General features: G+C 35.9%; 1 long non-coding RNA gene and 1 pseudogene across 2 annotated transcripts in view; one reads left to right on the plus strand and one right to left on the minus strand.

Moving 5' to 3' along the window:
- Nucleotides 1-20292, plus strand: part of LOC145293095 (uncharacterized) — a 1048662-nt gene that overhangs the window by 358378 nt on the left and 669992 nt on the right. The window lies entirely within an intron of this gene.
- LOC145242457 (U2 spliceosomal RNA) lies at nucleotides 4906-5068 on the minus strand (annotated as a pseudogene).

Below are 20292 nucleotides of genomic sequence, written 5' to 3' on the forward strand. Positions count from 1 at the left end.
TAGGGGGTGGTTGGAAGGGTCCAGTGTGGAGTTTGAGGCAAACCGACTGGCAAGCATGTTAGCCTTCTCAGTTGCTGAGGAGACAACCTCGTGATTGTTGGTTAGTGGGGGAGTTGTTGATTGCCCATTATTTACTACACTGTTGTAGATTTTCCATAAGTCTCGAGTTCCTAGTTTTTGTGCTTCGATGCGCTTTTTAGTGGTTGCCGTAAATTCTCTCTTAGCTGTCGCTATTTCTTTTTTAACGTTATTTCTAGCTTCTATATACTTCAGTCTGTTTAAACTGGACTTATGTCGGTTAAACCTACGGTATGCATGCTGCTTTTGAGCAATGGCAGTTGCACAAGTCGACGTAAATCATTGGGGAGAGTGGGGCTTACTATAAAATTTCCGCATGGGAACATGCGCTTTGATTGCAATTTTGAACCAGTCAGTGGTCTCGTTAGCACATTGTTTAGCAGGGAGAGAAAAATTGTTCTCCATGGGGCATCTCTGATTAGTTCACTGATAGCTTCCCAGTCAGCCTTTTTATAATATCCGTTGTTTTGAGCACTGGCTCTTCAGTTTTGGCTCTAGAGTTTAGGGCGATTTCAACCTGCAATTTTATTGGCTTCAATCTATCTTTGCAATCTTTCTGACAGGTCCCATGCTGCTAGTCACAGTCTTTTCTATAAATAGTATTATGGTATGTTTTGTTTACAATTGTCTGAGGTATTTCTTGCTTCTTTTGTTCCCACTCGTTTGGCTCGTTGGTCTGTTGATTTCCATCAATTCAATGTTTTTATATGTCATTGTAATACAGCTTCCTATTCCAGTAGCGTCTTTCAAAGAAACGCAGACGTGTGGAACTCTCGTCTTGCTGATTGTTTCTCTTTAGTCTTGAAAACCTTTTATCATTTCGAGATTAAGGCCAATAGACATTTCCTGTCTTGTTGATAATCATGTTTCGTTCCTGTTAGCTCCTTATATTAAGTGCATCTATGCCTTGTATGGAGCCAATTGCATAAAAATGACACACCTATTCATATAGGTCACCACAGTTAAGTGACATTCATCCCGGTTAATACTTAGTTGTGTGTGTTTCAGGTGCAAAAGATTATAATCAGTATTATTACTATTTAGAAACACAACAGAATTACAACAATGGCAAAAGCAGATGGTAAGCACAAGAGTAGAATAAGTCAAAAACGTATAACGGTTTTATTACATCATAAACTACAGCTATGATTGCTTTCGCATCTGGCATTGGAAATATAGATGTAGAGTGTCCGAACTGGTTAGTTGTTCAATGTGAGCGTTTCTGCATTTTAGTGAAACAGCCAACGGCCAATAAAATATGTTGACTGGAAGGATGGCTTGGAAAGTATGGTTGGGCTATGGTATGAATGCAGGTGTCTCTGAGGTTGCTGAGTTCAACTTATAATAATTCATACAATGCTAACTGTTTTAAGATATGTAATTCCGACAAAGAAAAACTACAGTTTTTTTGTACTAATGAGGTTATATCTAATGGACGGTAAGATAACACTGTAAAGATGGGTAACAATTGTTAAACTTGTGAAAAATTAGCTCGACAATATTTTATTAACATTGGACGTCGAAACGACACGTCATTGTCAGCTGGGAATTATCCCCGCAGTTTCACTTGAAGAGAAACTTTACTCATAGATGTTCCGTTAGTTTTAGATATATAGTTATCATTTACATCACACATCGGCAATTCATTCGAACCTGCGAGCCAGATTGTGTTTTAATTACGGGTCGTGGACAGTATAAATGTCATTATTAAAAAAATAAGGATAATTATAGATGCAGACCCATGTCAAATTTAATGTTTAAAACCATAACGAAAATTAACACTGAGAAAATCAGAATAAAATAAAATCAAATAAAACACTGAACAAAAATTCTTTTTCCACAATACATAAAAGTGAAAAACAAAACAACAGAAAATGGATGAAATTATGACGTGTATGTTTGAAGCTTTTATTGAAACTTATACCACAAACGAACCACTACAAACACAAAAACGAACACACACATTAACATTACAGTCGAATTAAAATAGTTGAAAACATACACCTACAAACGTACACATGCAGTAACATTTATACATAAACGAAACATGAAATAGGATGCCGACTGAGACATTTTCTTGAAGTTGCCACGCTAATATTTCTTGTAGTCGGTCAAATTGAATCGCAGTTTTTCTTTTATATTTACTTTTTATATTTTACGCAGAAATTGAAGTGATTGGGTTTTGGTTGTGTTTTTGTGGTCATAGTATTCAAATTCTACTGGATGGATCACAGGAAGATAACAGTAGATTTTAGTTGAGATATAAGTCGTTTCTCATACTAAAAATAGTCATTATTAATCGTGCTTCCGGGCAAGTCAAAATGCCTTCACAAGCCAGATCCACCCCGTGGGCTATAAGTATCAACGTTTGGTTCTCATTATAATTTTTAAGTGGTTGTAGACGTATTATTGCTGGGGATGTTTTTAAAGCAGAGAATCAAAAATTACCGCTCATTCGAGCACTTGCCATAAAAATAACGATACATAGAGAGGAATGCCTCTTCTGTAAGAAAAAGGTCTGTAGTGAAAAAAAAGCGGCCATCAACAAAAGTCGTTTTTATACTATTATAAACGAGTAATTGATTTGCTTGTTCTTCCCCTTGTTTTACGCTATATAAACACTTTTTATAATGCTGAAGCAAAGTATCTGCTGTAAACGCATAGAATTCGTCCGTCCTTCTGGTTGCGCCTGAATCTGAAGACAATGCTATAAGTTTATTCGCATAATACTGAGTTGTATTGATTAGGTCCGCCTACACAGAGCGATGATACGAAATGATCCGATGCTTGAGTGTAAATCTGATCCATGAGGTGCTTTCAAAGATTGAACGATTTTTATTCGCGCACGCGAGGTTCTAGGCAATATCATTCTGTCTCCAATATCAGCGTTTCTTATGGGAAGCGGTTAAATAAGTGTACTTTAATGGGATCATACTAGATACATCAAGTGCACCATATGTGATAAACCAAATGATACATTCTATATACAAAAGAAAACATTATGGTGAAGTTGTGTTTAATCAATCTTCACGTTTAATGCGGAAACCCCTACTTAAAATTTAGGAGTGATAAACGAAATGATAAAAACAAGTGAAGCATGCACGGAAAGGCATGAATGCAAAGTGGATGAGGCATAAAAATGATTAAGTTCAGCACAACACCCACCCACCCCCATTTAGCCTCAAAAGTCCCCAGGGAACCTCAATTCTTGGTGAAAATTAACAAATGGTGCAGTTTTAGGCCTTAACATATGTAAATTTGAGTTCTGCACCACGCAAAAAACGAAATGAATAAGTCCATCATAGCCCCCTCCTCTATTTAGCTCCAAACGTCTCCAAGGCCTTAACATGTTTAAATTAGAATTCAGCACTATGCAAAACTGCTAAATAGACATACACAGAAATATTTGGACAAATATGGGGAGATAATCCCAAAACTGGAGTTTTTTTATTAGCCCTAAAAGAGACCTTGATGCATACCCAAGAATTATCGCGAAGTATAGGCAAACAAAATTATATAGAAATCAGTTAGTTACAACTTTTCAGAAAGTTTTATAAAAATCCAAGGCATCAACTTTTTTTTTAACAAACACAAAAGTGTCAAGTTTAGCCATTTAAACTCGAAAGGCACCCCTGGGATGGCAATCGGAGTTTTCCCGTAAAATCTGTTGTGGTCTGTTTTACTGATATTATGTTTAATGTTTGTGCAAAATTTCCCAAAATTCCAAGGCATAGCTATTGCGAAAAGTGTAAGGGTAGCTGCGCGTGTAATTGTAAGGCAAGGGTTGCGCAAATAACATCACACTTTCTCTGAATCGGCACTGCTTGAGTCCAGTGGCAAGAAAAAGCACAGTACGACTGGAAACAATGCTGAGATAAGCAGATAGCACATACAGCATCTGGAATTCCACAATGGTCACCCATTTTAGTAGTGGACAGGGTCAACTGTTCTTAATTTCGGTGATCGATACGGAGCTGGTGTGTCAGTGTGATTATGCCGCATAAGACCAATGTAAATTTAATCTCAAATGTGAGTGTAATTGATCATCATGGCCTTTTATATTTTTGACAACTTTATAATAGATTGATTACGAGTTTTGTGCTGTGATCTAAGTGTAGTATATGTTCTCTCTTTAGTCAGTATAATAGTGGTCCTTCTTCATTGAAACGCTTTTTTCTTTGTTCATATCCACATTTTTTAAAGCAGTCTGATTTTCCCAGCATTAAAAAATGACTTCATGTCTAACATTACTTTTGCTGACACATCGATTCTCCTCGAAGTTAATCAATGATCAGTTTTGCCAAATACTTGACTATTCGTGAATACTAGGCGCTATACGTAAGAGTATCTCGATACACCGCTGCAACAACCGCAAAATCCTACCGTCGTCATTTCCCCTGATGGCAATATACATGCGACTTAGGACAACTTGTGTATTTATTTGTCTAATGACACTTTCTTATTCGGAGGATGACATTTCAAAACGCATAAGCTGAATATCGTGACTAACCGACTTTTATGGGGAGGCAAGAAATAAGGTGCCGACACAAGGTCCATGTGTTTGAACTTTATAAGGTAACAAGGCCGATAGCCATTAAGTCGCGTGCTCTCGTGTAATGAATGAATGCGTGAATGTAGGATTGACATGAAATTCTTAAAGATAAATTAAAATGACCGAAAAATGGGTTGAAATGACTTAAATAAATAAAAAGTAAATGACTTAGAATGACTTTAATGAACTTAACGATGAATTCAATGACCTTAAGAATGACTTGAATGCTTAAAAAATAACTGGAATCCTTCAAAAACAACTTGAATGATCTGGAGAATGACTTCAATGACTTTGAGACTGACTGCTTGTAAAATGGGTGATCATTTTACATTACATTTATACAGAAAAGTGATCCCCCACTTTATATCACGATAAGTACAGCATGTAGTAAGAACAGATACTACACTTTGATCTTGGCCAAAAGGCCAAGAAAAGGGTATTTATTTGCTCCCCCACCGAGCAAATTAGGCACAAGGCCGATTTTTAATGTGAGGAGTGAAGGGGAAATGGGGACCAACTCCCCGGGGAGTAGGGGAGCTGGATAGTGACAATTGGTATGAAGCGTTTCCCCTACATTGACCAATGTCTTATATGTGGTGTTTCCCCTACATATGGTCTTTGCTTGCAGTATCTGCCGGAACAACACTTTGATCCTAGCGAAAAGGCCAAGAAAAGCTTAAAAAGCTAAAAACAGCATGTATTAACAACAGACCTTTGATCTTAACCAAAAAGGCCAAGCACAAAAGTGTTACGGACAGACCGACCGACCGGCGGAGTGACTTATAGAGTCGCTTGTACGCGACTAAATATGACCGACCTAGGAAAATGCTATGTAAAACTTAAATGTAACAAATCTACCGACTAACAGATCTTCTCATGCAAATACTTGGACGCCTTCAAATCAATATGCATGCGTCCAATGTTTGAGCTCAGAAATTAAATTACTATTTATAATTTAAGTATTATGGGCTGCCAATATTTGGATTAAAAACTTAAGTGTGATAGACTTACAAAATCCTATTTTAAACATGGCGAACTACCGAATAAAAAATTCAAAACTTTAGCGCAACGGACCGTCGAAATTAATATGTAAGCGTGATGGATGACTGAAATTTATATTAAGCTTAAGCGTGACAGACGGCCGAGATAACATTTAAAACTTAACCGTGACAAACCATCGAAATTTACATTTGAAATTAAACTTGACAGATGAACGCAATTTATATTTAGAATTAAATGACTTCCGAGATTTGTATTTAAGAGTTAACCGTAACGGACCGCTGAGATTATACTTAAAACTCAACTGTGACGGACCATGGGAATTTATGTTTAAAATTAAACGGACTGACCATCGAAAATTATATTTAAAATTTAACGTGATGGGTCGCCGAAATTTATATTTTCAGTTAAACTTGATGGATCGTCGAAATTTATATTTTAAATCTAATAGCTATGTGTACGTCAGTCTGTCCGTCGGTTTGTCTATCTGTTTGACTGTCTCCATATTTTAAAACTCTTTTCAAACTAAAAGTTGCAGAGCGATAGTAAGGACCTCAAGTCATTAAGTTTTTATGTGTCTTTAGGCGGTTACAATAGTTTTTAAGAGTCAAAATTGCAAAAGATCCTTATACATTTCATATATTTATCTTAGTTTATTTTTAATTTTTGGCACAATGGTAACGTCACCAGCTTGGAATGCTACAGATTTGCTTTCAGTTTCGATTCTACCTGATGGTATTCAAATGTTTTTTTTACTTTTGAAATCACGACTCTATAATAATAAATGCAAAATCTGGACAAATTAAAATATCACAATTAAGCGTATTTTATGGCCGGACAAAGCCGAGCGCCCCTCCCAGGATATTTTATACTTAAAATTACACGTGACGAACAGGCAAAACTTTTTTTTAAACCTAAGCGGGACGGGGCACCGATATTTTTATTGAAAACTTAAGCATGACAAACACTGAAATATATATTTAAAACTAAGCTGGTGGAATAGCTGAAAGTTGTATTTAGAAATAAGCGTGACGGACTAGTAAAATTTGTATTTGAAACTTAAACGTGACAGATAATCGAATTTTTTTATTTGAAATATAAACGTATGTAAAACGTAACGTGTCAAACCGTCTAAATATCCATTTCAAACATAAGTGTGACGGACCACAGTAAAATTGTATTTCAAACGTGTATTTCGGAAACAAAGTACTATTAAACAGTATAGTGTGCTCCGCTTATTGTGTACAACAGGCTTAAAAATTAAACCGATCGTGTGGCCCTCGTTCTAACTTGACCGACATACTATAATGGCACTGGATAATTACATCCAATGTAGCCAGTCTCATGATTATATTTTAAATATAATTTTGCCATTGGGGGTTCATCAATAATATTATCGTTTATTGTCAGCTATGCATTACACTACTACCGTCCCATGAGATAAACAAATTTAATAGAACTTTCGCGGAGAGAAAATAGATACTCTGTGTTAAGTTTTGCTATAAATATATATATTCTAACAGGGTGAACCGACATTTCTAGGGAGGGAACGATGATCAACGAATCTTTCACACTCCCATATTTATTTGTCATCGAAATCGATAGCACATTTTTCAATCAAATCGATTGATTGCCTGCTCTAATTGGGGGCCCATCGAGATGCACCTGGAGAAAGCTTCACTTGCCTCTTAAAGTGACTAAGTTCACAATATAGTGTAATCTACATTGCGTTGTAGAGGACCTATTGTTGATTTTATAAAATTATTTTATATATGATGGCTTGCATTACAGTTTAAAATGCAAAAGTCAAGTATCATGCTTCAATTGTGCTTTAAACAGAAGCATTCATTTCGAAGGCGCTCTTGTCATATCAAAGAATTTGATGTTGATTTTATATGCCTGGAATTACTGGTTGTGCGGTGATAATGGCTTGAAAATGAAAAAGTCAAATATCATTGTGAAATTGTGCTTTAAAACAGAAACATTAATTTCGAACGCGTCCCTGTTATATCTAAGCACCTGTGTGGATTTTATCCGTTGAGCTTTCCGGCTTATACGGTAATAAAACTGCTTTAATACACAGTGTTAACTTTGGTCAAAATCGCTTGTTCCTTCTTTAATCGGCTTATTTCGATTATTGGTTATCGATTATCGATACTCATCTGAGACATTCCGATACAAAACCTAAGAACATTGGCAGGCACATAAAGTACCTTCGTGTGAAATTTTATAAAAATCGACCCAGTCGATTTCGAGTCTATAGGGAACGAACTCATAGACACAGCCGCACAGTTCCTTTTATATAATAGTGTATGTGTGTGTTTAGTTTATTGATATGTTGGTTTTTTTTTAATGATAAAAATGATGATGATAATGATGATGCTGATGATGATGAAACCAAAAGATGAACGTAACACTATGGGAACCACAAGAAGTTGAAACTGCATGAATTTTCATAAACTGTACCTTCTCCTCCCAAACAAGAGTATTAAACGCGATTACCACGGAAAATAGTCGTAATGGGTGAATGAGGAGGGAACGATCGTGGATAAAAAGCATTAACCAGATCTCCACTATCTGAGTGCAAAGAGTTCTGAGACCTTTGGGAGTGTTATTGCCACCCTAATCCCAGTGAAGACCAATATTCGTTACCAGCGAAGAATCATTGGTAAGTCGCTGTTCTAATACCGCAATAGTATGTGTCAAGAACATCGAGAGAGGTTGAGAGTACTGGGAATTTGGGGAGAATTTTTGTCTCGCAAACTCCAGCGAACACCGCTTAAGCGTTACAAATCTACATGCCGACATATCTTCCCATGCAGATACTTGGACGCATTCAAATTAATATGCATCCATTCAATGTTTGAGCTCTGTTATGAAAATACTATAGACAATGTAAGTGTCATGGGTCGCCATGTATATATATATATATATATATATATATATATATATATATATATATATATATATATATATATATATATATATATGGTGCCGCCAAAAAGAAAGTTCGCACTTGTCAGTTTCTCAAAAACCGCAAATATTAGCTAAATTGAATGTAACTGCTTAAACAACCTGTACCTAATTTAATTCGCCTCTTATTCCTCTATAATTTTACCTGTTGATATTTTACTTTGAATTATTTTAGTGTTCACATCAAATTAAAAAATACCTTCAAATCGAGAAGGTAAAAAGAAACTCAGCATCAACAAATGAGTTTAAAACAAGCTTAAAATATTTACCTTTTAGCATCCCTAATCGTAAAATATCCACATTTTAGCATCTTTAATCGTAAATTTTTTTGTTTTGTAGGTTATCCGACGTAACATTTAGTTCATATACATATTGTGTCTCTCTGAGTGATCCTCAGGAGTTCAATGATCTCCACATTTATCCCATCGAGAAATTGGCCGCAGATTCAAATGCGTTGAGAAAACGGTACGAATGACTGTGCAAAAGCACCAAAATACCGACAGTGTTCGTTCAGCCCCCCCCCCCAAAAAAAATCTTGTCATCCTAGAGTTACTTCTTACAGGGAAGACACTGCTATTGAGATCAGCAGCCTCAGAAACGGGTTTGAAATGCCTCTCAAAATCCAACGACAGTGTAATCTAGTGAAAAAGTGCTCTCTTTCTACAGTTAAGAACAGATTGAGGGAATTAAATTTGACAAGCTGTGTTCCAAGACGCAAGCCAATGATTTCTGTTCTTCGTCGGATGCAATGAAGGTCATGACATTTCATATTGGTCGAAAGTGATTTTTAGCGATGAAAGCAAGTTCAATAGGTAAGGCAGTGATGGTAGGCAGTATGTCCGTCGAAGAAAGTATAAAGAATTTAATCCTAGGTACACAGTTTCAACGCTGAAAGGTGATGAAATTTCAGTTTTGGCGTGGGGTGTTATCAGTGACAATGGTCAAGGGCCTGTAAGTGACTTACAAGGTCGAATTAATTCGATTTACTACAATATGTTGATTGAGCATTTTCTACTTTACTTTGGCCGGAACTTATATGATAATCTCATGTCTATACAGGATAATTCTCCCATTTACATAGCTAGCAACGTCAAGACGTTTCTTGAATAGCATGGTATTCGTGTTTGGATTGGCCTGCACAATCTCCAGATCTCAATGTTATCGAAAACGCATACATCAAGCAACAGCTACGCGACGATAAAATTTCAAATCTGAAAGAACTTTGGACACAAATTAAAGATAAGTGGGATGCCCTTTCACCGGAATATTGCCGCAGATTAATTCAAGAGAATTGTCCAAAATTTATCAGGCTGTCAAATTAGAAAAAAAAGGCTATGCTACTATATAATAACTAGCTCATTGTGTTCCTGTTGTACATGTGCTCCATTGATGTTCTAAAGTTATATTTAAATAACAATTTTCCATTGTGCGGAGTTTCTTTTTGCCTTCCCGATTTGAAGTTATTTTTAAATTGCCGTGAGCAACTAAGATACTTCGATTAAAAGTCAAATATGAACAGGTAAAATTATAGAGAAACAAAGGCGAATCAAATGTTTAACAGTTGCATTCAATTTAGCTTAAATGTATGGTTTTGAAAAAATGCGGACTTTCATTTTGGCGGCACTATATATATATATATATATATATATATATATATATATATATATATATATATATAGTCATTGCACAGTAATTCGCCGTATGATAGATCTTTACCGTGTCTAGGCTTTTGAATGCTGTAAGCTGAGATTGAAAGATATACAGTTAAGCAGTGTAGAACCGGTTTTCTCCATTGAATTTGGTTGTTTGTTTGTATTTTTTCTGGTTTTTGAGTAAGTCAACTTCTTTGTGATAAACTAATAAAGATTTGTAATGTTTGCGTCCGTCTGATAAAACCAAAACCAAATTTAATAATTCGTGATGTCGTCAGTCAGAAACTAATTTCAAGATTTATACATTTTTTCACGGATTACTTTTACTGCGAAATAATTTTAATGTTTCACTCCAAGAAATCTTGTTTTTGTTTGGGTCTTGTTTATGCGAGACGAGATTAGAAAAACATGTTTATTTATTTTATTTTTTTTAGGTTTTGATTTATTGTGTGGTCAATCCTGGCGTGACCGAAAAGCACTCTTTACTTGGTTTTGTAATCTCAGTGTAGGTCAATAAGTGAACTCACACGTGCGCGCACACAAACACATGCAAATATACACACACATATACATGTACACACATATATACATATATATGAATAATGTGAAAATCTACTTCGCAGCCTATAAACAAAACAAAACTCAGACTGTAGATTTTGCACAGCCGCAATTTTCAATCTCTGTTCAACATAAAGCTTTACAAATGAGAATAAATCAAGTAATAATAAATAAGTAGAATGACGTGTGGAAGTAAGCCTCTGTTAAGCATTTCTTACACGCAAGACTATATATATATATATATATATTTATATATATATATATATATAGAGAGAGAGAGAGAGACAGACAGACAGACAGACAGACGGACGGACAGACAGACAGAAGACAGAGAGAGATGTTATTTGTTTTTGTTATAGCGATACGTTTGGATTAGATTTAATTATTTAGGAAAGTACATTTTTGCCTAAATGCGAGTTGGAAATAATTATCCCTTTAACCAATTTGACACTCCCATATGGGGAGTGGCATATATATCATTTTTTTTAAATATAATTATCCACTGACAAGTATTGCGTCGTCTACGACACATCAGAGTGGCTCAATCTAGCGATATATATATATATATATATATATATATATAGCGTTCGAAAATGTACCCTTGCCAAACGCATGTGACACGTCCAATAACCCTTTTCTTTCTCTCTCTCTCTCTCTCTCTCTCTCTCTCTCTCTCTATCTCTCTCTCACCCTGTCTCTCTCTCCCTCCCATCAATTCATATACTCCAGTGTATAGCTAAACAACTTTAATAAAAACAGCCAAATCCTAAACCCAAAATTGCAATTATGCTATGTATAATCGAATAAATATTAGCAATTATATATATATATATATATATATATATATATATGACAAAAAGTCTATAATAAAATACTGAGATGTTGTTTATCTGACCGTTTATTTCTTCCAGCATGTTAAAATGTTCAATTCCTGGCAACACACTTTTTGTAGAGCAGAAACAATGGTATAATTATTGTTATTTAAAAAAATATTTTAGCCTTTACTCATCGGAAGAATAAGAATTCATTAACTTTAAAAAGAAAGGAAAACCTAATAAGAATAAGAATAAAGACACACACACACACACACACACATATATATATATATATATATATATATATATATATATATATATATATATATATATATATATATAAATATAATCTAACGTAGATTATAGATCCAGTTAAATCTCTTCTATAATGTTACCGATTCCACTGATCGACTATGTTCATATCCTGTTGCCTTGTCTTTGTCTTACTTTCATTTCCTATACCTTTGTTGCCATATTTTAATTAACGCCATGTGCTCGTCCGGTGCCATCTTTATGTGTCACCATGCTGCTTCACTGAGCGCGAACACCAGACAATATTGACGGTTTCATTAATAATTAATACATCGCCAGATAACATATCATGAACTATAATGCCAAGTCGCAATTACCGTGTATCTTATCCACCCACTCAACAACCAACTGATTGGGTGCGTGCCCCACAATCTCTCAAGACTTGTTGAAGTCGTCGCAGAAAAAAGAGGATGACCGGCGTCTTACTTCTTGCTCCTGAAATGACGGTTGCATAATATCAACACTTATTCCCCCGACATTCCTTCTTCCACAACTATTATCAAGAATCGTTTACTAATAAAAGCAGATGCTGATGTCTAGAGGCCAAGTGATGGCAAGTCTCCCATGTTTCAAGCACTTTATGCTCCACATCAGAAGAGGAATATTGCCAGAATTATACAAAATATAAATATAGACAAACAACGCTAAATGACATTTAGATATTAAATGGGAATGAAGGAATAGTATAAAATAGAAAATAGTAATTCAACGTGTCCACAACATATAAGAGTAAATTAGAAGGGTAGTATATTCGTATGAATTTTTATTATTATTACCTACAACAAGAATAAGAATGGAAAATGACGTCACAAACACTATATATTGGTAAATATAGAATGGTCCATTTATTCAATATGGGTATACAAACATTTAGTTGGGGGATAGAGGAAACTCTATATATCAAGGCAGTTCGAAGCTTAATGTTTCTCATCCAAAGAGTAGAGAAGGTGCTAGGTAACATAATGGAGATGCGACATCTAGCGTGGGATTCATCGGGACCGAAATAAATAAATAAAATTATAGATGATGTTTGGAGGAGGTATATCGAATTCTAAGATAAAGGAGGAGCGTATTATGTAGAGTGTAATGCAGAAAGGTGTATAGGGTCTCTATCATAGTCTTAAACTACCTACATTTTAGACTATGATAGAGAACCTATACACCTTTTCCAGCCGTGCCTTACTTATTTGGATACTGCGACTCACGATATAGCCGGTTTATCATTAGGTTCAGATTCTTGACCAAACCTTGGATTTCCGCAGTAACCGGTTCAAGCCTCAGTGGGTTGCATATTTTGGTTTAGACTCCTTTCTGCGATCGCCGCACATCATGTCTAGCGGGCGGCGCTTTCTTCAACCCACCCAGGAATCCACCATATTAGTCCTTACGACGGTATATGTGACGCAACTGGGTTTTTCGCCACTCGTTCGGCATGTTTAGTCTCCGTTTGAATTTTCAGTATTTTCCACCACGCGGATTGTGCCCTGTTTCGACGGCTGTTTTTCTGTGGACGCGGTATCTCCATTTTCGCATCGTTTTCCAGCAACAGAGATACCTCATTTACTCGGCAATTTTTACACCCCCTCCTAACTTCGATTTTTCTTTTCTCTCCGTCCACTGTTAACTGTACTGATCACGCTGGTATCCTTAGGGTGTCCCCCCTACTGCCTTGATCACTACCTGTTTTTGTGATCTCCTTAACTTGCGCCGTAACATCAAGGATTGAGATAGCCCCGTATCTCTCAGCGAAGTAACGGGTATTTGCTTGTGTTTCCCTTTCTGGGTGAGGCCTTTCCTGATGAACGGTCGAAACGTGTGGTTTCTCCGACCCGTTGCCACAGCTCCTTGCGTCTTAACCTCCACTGTTTCGGATTCACGACCTGTCCGACACCAGGATGCTATGTGTCCTAATATTCCGCATCTAAAACATGTCCTGGTGTTACCTCGCTCCTGTGGTGCTCGATTCTCCGCGCTGGTCTGAGTGTTAATTTTCTTCTCCACCTCCATAGTGGGTCTTGACGGGTAATCTCCTTGACTCGTGGTGTTGGGTCTGGCCTCTTCGCGCTTGTGTGTGATCATGTACTCGTCTGCTAGGCCTGCCAGCTACTAGCCCGTGTCCACCTTTTGTCACTAAAATATATATCCGTAACTCCCCTGGCATTCCATTCAGGATTTCGTCCATCAAGATGAGTTGCTTTATCTTTTCTGGATTGTTTCCAGCTTCTTTCGCGGCGAGGCATTTTCCAAACAGACGCTCCTTATCCTTTGTAAATTCTACGTAAGGTTTGGCTTCTATTCTACGCTGGTTTATGAATCGTTGCCGATAGGCTTCTTGCACCAGTTCGAAGCTCCGTGGAATAGCTCTCTTCACTTCCTCTGTTCGGCAGTCAGGCTCATTGCTTTAACTGGTAGCTCGTCGAGTATTTCCTCCTCGAACACTTGCTCGCCCACCATGTGTTCCGCGATTGTTCTCATTATAGCTCCCTTTCTCATTGATTTTCGAACATTTAGTTCCAAACGTTCGCTGACTTTTAATAGTTCGCCTTTCCTCATCGCTTCCATCTTCATCAAGGAAGGTGTATTAAGAAAATCCTCTATTCCCTTCATGTTTCCTACTTTTGCCTCGCCTCGTAGAGAGATATTCGTTTAGTCAAGTGTGATACTGACTCAACGGGGAAAATCGATATTATTATTAGTGTTTCGTTCATGGGCCTCCATATTATGTACTATCCGGAACGATGGCCCCATGTTACATCCTTTGTCCGGGTTAAAATGCACAGCAGTAACTTTAACTCCAGCAAACGACTTAGGGTTAGTGCGTGCACTCGGCTTCAAAGAGGGTAAGGAAAGTTTCTACCAGCGACGGCTACTCGGTTGGTTCCCAATCTAGTCCAGTATAAGCAAATTTAATCGTCTATCGAATTTTCTAGAATATCTAATCCAAACAGTGAGAAGCGAGCATGCAAGGGGGCGAAAAATATTCAATATTAAATAATGAGGAGTGCGGAAGCAGAAATATAGTATATGCATCTTTTTATGTATAAAAACAAATAAACAAACAAACAAACAAGCAAAAAATAGCCCCGGATTGAAAGTGGCAATAGAAAAGAGTTCATTGATGACGGAGAAGAAAGAGCGGTTGACATTAATTCCAGAGGAAAAAGGGGATGAATTAGTTCCGAGAATTGTCAACAGTTCGACTAGCAGTCCCTCCATACGGTAAATTCCGATCGAGTATCTGTCGGGTTCCAACAACACAAAAGTCTTTTGCATGGAGGTGGGAGCAAAGAAGGAAAAATTCACATTCTCATGCGAGTCCAAATCGAAGATGCTTATTTCCTTTTCGGGGTAATGTGTTACCGCATATAACATTTTATCGTCCTCTCCGTTCTTTTTCTTTTGGATGCCTAGTAAAAAAAGGAGAACCATTCGTCGCTCTTCATGGCTAACTCAGATTACACAGTATAACGTTTTTTGTTGTTCCTTTTTAAGGTATCATTCGCTTTTTCCCATCTCATTCTCTGAGTCAAGAAAACAAAAACTTCGCCTTCCTAGCCGAAACATGAATCCTGACTGATTCCCTTACTTTTTTTTCCTCTCCTTCCCGCCTCTCGGCTGCTGCTTGTGTTTCCTACAGCCTTTGCATGGCCTCGCATGGATTCTAAAAAAATAACCTGATCCCTACAGCATTGCCGTCGCGGCCGATCTGCCATGGATTTACATCCAGTTTGACTTGCGTTCACCATGGGGCCTCAGTTTTCTTAACCCCATCCCACTACGGGTTTCGGACCGTGACAATATATATATATACTTAGAAGTATAAATGGTAAAAAGTGGAATAAAAGTGTTCAACACGTTAGTAGAGCTAAATCTGTTTCTGTTATTTTACTGCCTTAAGATATTAACTTAGTCAATTAGTTTCAGCAGACAGAAATTCCCGGTCTGTTTTATCGGATGGTGAAATTTTTATCTTCACCATCCGAAGAAATAGATAAGGAATCCCTCTGTCTGCGTGTAAACGACTGTAATAGACTAAGTTAATATTTTGAGGTTGATAAATAAAAGCATATGTATATATAAAGCACGCACACACATATATATATATATATATGTGTGTGTGTGTGTGTGTGTGTGTGTGTGTGTGTGTGTGTGTGTGTGTGTGTGTACTTTTGGGATTAGAACAAGATTCTAAAGAGCAGAGTACATTTTAATGTATTAGTGCATTCAATAAAACAATAAAAATAAAAGAAAAGAAAACAGTGCTCTTGTAATGTAGATATATAATAAGCTCGATAGGTATGTATATCCTAGAGCTATTTTAATATCAAGTAAGATGATTGATAATTTATAATTAAAATTAAAAATTAAAAATCGATTTCATAAGGAAGAACAAACAAAATTAATAAATTATACGATCGTTTCGGAAACGATGTTTTTATTGTGATAGACATTGAGTCTTGGACAATGATTTTATCATATAGTTTTTGAAAACAAGGTCTTCCCATCAGCAAAAATATTGTGTGGTGGGTTTTTAACTAAAGACACCAAAATAAACCTAGCATTTTTAAGTAAGCAAGATGTATCTTGCAATGGTTCGCCTTTCTAAAATTCGTACTATCATCGTCAATGTATGCTAGGTTTACTTAGCATCAGTCGACAGATTCGAACTCGGCAATACGAGCCATCTCTGGCTCGATTAGCAAAGACCTATCGATTCGGCTACCATTAACCGCGTGAAATAACGTTGAATTTAAACATTTTAATTTTATAAATGTTCTTTACGCTAGTCAGACCGTGGTCTAATCGATATACGATGATCTATGCATAAGAGCTAAATTGACCGACATAATTCAAATGAAAGTGCTCAATGATAAGAAACGAGTTTCTTTAAGGGGCTGTTAAATACCTACAGACACTTTATATATATATATATATATATATATATATATATATATATATATACATATATATATATATGTTTGCGTTTATGTACGCAGTATTTAATTGTTCGCTTGTACGAGTATTTATTTCTTCAGAAGGAAAATATTGATTATGATCTTATTCAAACAGTATTATCACGCCATTTTCTTTTGATAAAAATGACGTCATCAATGGGACTTCAATAGTAATTACTACGGGATGTAACTCGGCGTTTCCCGGGAGATTTCGAACATCAACAGGATTTATCTTCTGAACCTTTGTCGCTCTTTATTCGCTTTTTTATTGATTAACTCGAGGGAGAGATGAACATCAGAACACGAAAGAGACATCTTAGTGCAGTTATGACTGATGGAAATGCCGACATCGATTTAAATCTCATTCTATACACATGGGAAAAGAGAAGGGGGACAGTAAGAAATATCCATCCGTCGAATGAGTAATGCGCCGGAAGTCGAATCCTTGCTGATTTTCTGATGCTTTTTTTCAGTTAACAATTGAAGAATTGATATGTGAAGGTGTAGGAATTATTAGATATGGAATGACATAGCATTTATGACGTTTTAAGTACATATGAAGTCAGTGAGCAACTATGGAAGATAATCCTTCCCATTAAACAATCAAAGCGTAGAATATGTCAGAGGTTATTATTATTATTATTATTATTATTATTATTATTATTATAAGTAGTGAACAAACCCGATTATTGTCAAGGAGCGATCACTGATAATTACATGTGTAACAACTCCCAGTGAGTAAATACCATTATTATTATTATTAGTAGTAGTAGTAGTAGTAGTAGTAGTAGTAGTAGTAGTAGTTGAAGCTTTATCAATAATATAAACTACAATAATAATAATAATAATAATAATAATAATAATAATAATAATAATAATAATAATAATAAATAGAAAATGACTATAGCCATGGCATGGATCGACTACCGTAACTCGGACCACAGAGTTCCAACGTTTGAATGCGGAGACTAACACATATGAGTTACAGACACTAGCCAGACACATAGAAACGGCTACAGAAGTGAAACACAAAGAAACACCACTAGGAGTCAAGAAAACTGAAACTAATTATAAGCCAGGTGCTCCCTCCGAAAATCAAGGTTTCGACATTAACACCAAATATTCGAGGAGGGTCAATGGAGATTTAAAGACCGAGAAGGTGAAAGCACTAAGCAGACCTCTACTGGATGAATGCCAAACGGATCTTGGAGAGGCTTCATGCCACCCAATTCCCAGTGATGACCAATGGTCGCTACCAATGAGAAATCAATGATAAATTGTTATTGCGGTAACGCAAATGCATTTGTAAATGTTATCGAAAGCGGTGGAGTGTATTGGGAATCTGGCGAGACTTGTTGCCACTCAGGTTGTTCTCAAAAAGAAATATTTGTTGATGACCTATGTTATAACTCCTAGTGGGTAAATAATAATTATAATTATAATAATAATTATTTTATAATTATCATTATAACTATAACAAACCTCAGACTTAAGAAGGGGAAAAAACTTCCCGTAAAAATCCTAGGTTGGAATTCAAAATTAATAAACAGACAAAAGAAGCTGAAACTATGAATAAAAGTTAATTAGATCTGAAATTTATTAAATAAAATTTTAACCGATAAAGAAGACAATAAACTAAGGTTACATGTATAAAACAAATCGTACAAACAAAAGAGAAATAAAATGGGTTTAACTGGACTGTAAACGTGAGATGGAGAAAATAGAACCACCGGAACTGGCAGAAAATAGACGCTTGTGGATAAAAATATGAGAAAAATGAAAATGCGAACTAACTGAGAAACAAAAAAATAATCCTCAGTCAATTTAAGGAACAGAAATTAATGAGAAATAAGTTGATAATAAGGAAAAGATACAAACTAAAAAATACTAAGCACTTGACTGCAACATAATATGCTTCCTTATGTACATATTAAGTACAATGCATGAAAGATAAACTGGAAAATCTAGGGAACATCATATACAACACAAACATACCGAGCTACAATGAACTAATGGAAAAATTAGATTGCTGCAAATGGACATGAAGAGAAAGAGGTAAAACAACTACGGACCAATAACATGCCTACTAAGCATTTGTACGTCTTAGCACCAGTACTTAGCGATGACACCTATCACTCTTTGAATGAATACGTAAGACTTTAGAGTAACAGAAATTATATCAAAAAGCTGCACATAGAAAAACGATCAAAAATAACAAACGAAGTAAAAATTAAGAGATAATAATACGGAAAGTTGATTACAGACGCAAAAAGAACAATACTTTGAACAAATGCGGAGAACAGTGAACGAGGGACAAAGACAAGAAAAATGGAAAAGGCTATTACATAGACGATCTATCAGAAAAAAAAACAACTTAAAACACACACAGACAATCTAAGACTATATATATCACTCTCCTTATAATTGCGGAATATTTTTCTAAGACCGAAAAGGTTACCAAAAGGCGACATGCAGAACAAATAATGTGTAGTTGCTGATTAAAAGAACTCAAAAAATAAGAACACCACATAGAGAAAATGTGATTATAGCTGCTAAAACAACGTCATCAATATGAATATGGTATTAATTGACTGAGTAAAATTATTTTTGGAACGCTCCTCGGATTGAGCATCTGTTTTCTTTTGTTTGGGATTCAGAAAAACAATAAACTGTGTCATTTAAACTTTTCATGAAAAAGAGAAATCTTACTCTGTATATCAAATAATATCAACTGCCAAAATGTGTTTATTTACATTATGTCTACTGGAAGCTGGCGATTTCACTTACTACAGTGCTCAACGATATATATATATATATATATTTATGTAAATATATATATGCATATACGCATATGTGTGCATGTGTATGTCCGTGTATGTATGTGTGTATGTAGTATTATATTAACATATTTGACGCCTATGTAACGCGGACAGCTCATTGTAATGTACTTATCAAGTTTACGACCAATCTCCGGCAACTTCGCCTCCACTTCTCTCGACAGTTTACGTAAGCAATCGGAGGATGTCCAAGTGATTATTCTATTGGTTGCTAGAAGCGATAAATTCCAATAAAGGCTTGAAATTCATTTTATTAAGACACATTTTTAAACTGTAAATGACTTTCAACATCCTATGACGTTTTGAATTAATCCGCCGACAATCTTCGCTTTGATATCGTTCCACTGCTTGCGAGGTACCAACGCTAAGTTACTGGGAATTGGGTCGTAAACTGGATAAATACCCGCTGTAACTAAGCAAGTTTTTAATTCTGTATCGTTTTTTCCTTGCTTCCCGTGTTGAAAACATATTACTACATATCTTATGCACTTGAATTATTTTTTTTATTCTAAACATATGTATTGCACATAATTTAAAAAAAATATTATTTTAGAGCTAATC

The sequence above is a fragment of the Euprymna scolopes genome, chromosome 2 (assembly GCF_053919585.1).
Source record: "Euprymna scolopes isolate OS-2025 chromosome 2, ASM5391958v1, whole genome shotgun sequence".
In the NCBI taxonomy this organism is placed as follows: Eukaryota; Metazoa; Mollusca; class Cephalopoda; order Sepiida; family Sepiolidae; genus Euprymna; species Euprymna scolopes.